At 43.9% G+C, this 2532-nt stretch overlaps 1 pseudogene; it reads left to right on the top strand.

The window, feature by feature from the left end:
• Positions 1–717: 717 nt before the first annotated feature.
• Positions 718–790, top strand: LOC131832794 (U4 spliceosomal RNA; annotated as a pseudogene).
• The last annotated feature ends 1742 nt before the right edge of the window (positions 791–2532 follow it).

Here is a 2532-nt window from a genome sequence, read left to right as displayed (position 1 = left end):
TAGTGCACAAAGTGGTGTGAACCTTTTTGGCTGGAGAGTCAACTCATGCCCAATCCCCTTGCTTCTGTACTGCTGTTTAATTGCTGACTCCCACTTTATAGCCAAGCCAATTAGTAGCCTTGGCCAAGTGCTGGGAGCTTGGAGGCTTGTAACTCCATGCTGCCTGAGAAACACAAGAAGCCTCTCCCATCAGAATTTTCCTCATGTGAAAACCATGCCTAGCCAACAAATGCCGGAAGTCTAAGAGATGGAGACTGTAGTTCTGTCCAGTTCCTGGGCACACCACTAAGCATATGAGTATCTGAGTAGCAGGACCAGCGGATTGACACAGGATATGGGAATTTTAAGAGAGGACTATTTCATTCCTCAATTAATTTATGAAGTATTATTACCACTTTTATTTATGATGAGAATAACTAACTCCTTTAGAGCTGACAGGATATTGGGTAGAAAGCTCCAGAAAGCTCCACACCTGGCTAAGTTACTGGCTTACTCTAGGCACTCTAAGAGAACCAAAAAAGAGTGGGGAACCATCGAACTGATTTCCTTATGAAACATAAACTTGCATTTACCCTCAGGCCTCCAGGTGTTGATTATAGGTTTATCGATAACCAAATACCACAGAAAAAGCCAACAAAACACCTTAGAGTCTGAATAAGGATTTCAACAAAATTTCGAATGTTCACCTCTTTTTTATTTCATTTCATCTCAAAATACATCATTCAGCTGTGGCGGTATCATAGCCAATGAGGTTTATCTGAAGCATGATTATTGCTAATTGAAAAGATTCAGTTTTGGAAGAACTCAAATTTCATACATGCCTCTCATTAATTCTCCTTGGTACCTCTGCGAAGGGAGTTCTAACTATTATCCCGTTTCAAGGTCGAGGAATGTTTTTCTCCCAAGAAAGGACAGCCTGCCGGGAGGGCCCTGGGTGACAAAGGGCAAGGCTAAGAATTCTCCTAGCTCAGTCTCTGGCCTGTACCCCGGCCTTGCCTCTCACCTTGGCTCCTAGCCCCTTATGCGACAGCATTCCCATTCCTCAACACAGAGCAGCCAGCCCCGGTGTGTATCATACTTAGGTTTAGGGAAATACATGAAAATATTTTTCCTGACATCATATTCTCTACCAGTGGGAAAACTCGTGTGGGTGGTATGGATGAATGAAAGCAGAAAATTTCCCAAAACTCTTGGCCTACTTAATGGCCCTGACAACACATAGTTAGAGTGTTTGGGGGGTGGGGGTGGACTGTTTCTTTTCAAAGGAAGCATGATTAGTCAGCTGGTTCAAATACGTCCAAAGAGATTTAGAAAATGGTTAACAATCCTTTTTAAATGTGGCCGAGAAATCTAACCTTCAAAGATTCTAAATATTACAGGACTCCTGCAAAAATCCTTAAAAACCATGATCACAAAAGCCCTACCACCTGTAGGAAAAACTCCTCAGCGAGTACTTCGTGGTAAATGCCCATTGCTCAGGTGATCTATCATAAAACTTATTTCACAGAGAATGCCCTCACTGATCTGAAGGGAGGGTCATTTTCCCTAAGTGCCACCCCCCTGGATTTGCCCTCCCTTGAGTACTGTGCTGGTTTGGGCTGCACAAAAGTTGCCGCCAACTTCCCAAGTTCTCTGCCGTTCCCTAAACTACCTTCTACTGTACAGGATCCCTAGAGGGCCAATTCTATTTTCTGCAGCAAACATAACACAAACTGGTGGGAAGGTTCAGCCATTTCACATTCTCCCAGAAAACAAATTGCTAAGGTTCAGTATAAAATGGAAAGCAGCGACTTTTTTTTTTTAAGGTCACAGAATCAGCACATTTCAGAACTGGGAAAAAAACATAAATCAGCAAATCGTTACTCTTAAATAATCAAAATTTGTTGTTTCTTGGGAGGCCTGGGTGGCTCAGTCAGTTAACCGGCTGGCTCTTGATTTCCTCAGGTCATGATTTCAGGGCTGCAGGAACAAGTCCCTGCATGGAACTCTGCCTGGAGCCTGCTTGAGAGTTTCTCTCTCTTCCTCTCACTCTCTGCCCCTCCCCACCACTCACATGCCAGCATTCTCTCTTAAAAACAAAAACAAAAACAAAAACCTTGAGGGTGCCTGGATGGCACCTTCAGTTAAGCATTTGCCTTACGCTCAGGTCATGCCAGGCTCAGGGATTTAGACCTACAAGGGCTCCTTGCTGGGTGGGGAGCCTGCTTCTCCCCTCCCTGTGCCTGCTGCTCCCCCTGCTTGTGCTCCCCCTTCTTGTGCTCTCTCACACACGCTCTCTCTGTGCCAAATTAATTAATTAAATTTTAAAGAAAAATTGTTTCTCAGGAAAGTAAGGCAAATGGCCAATTAACACTTAAACAGCCTTAAGCTGAGAAGCCCACAAGAGGAAGGGGGCATGTATGAAAGAGCACCTCTTAGTTCTGCGATTAACGAAAAACATGAGACTCCTTTCAGTTTCCCCAATGTTCCATTTCATGTTTTGGGCATGGATTATCCTTTAATAACTTTCCCCCATTAACTCTCCTACCAATC

The sequence above is a fragment of the Mustela lutreola genome, chromosome 5 (assembly GCF_030435805.1).
Source record: "Mustela lutreola isolate mMusLut2 chromosome 5, mMusLut2.pri, whole genome shotgun sequence".
NCBI lineage: Eukaryota > Metazoa > Chordata > Mammalia > Carnivora > Mustelidae > Mustela > Mustela lutreola.
Note: the sequence above shows the minus strand (reverse complement) of the source record. Positions and strands in the feature narration are given on the sequence as shown.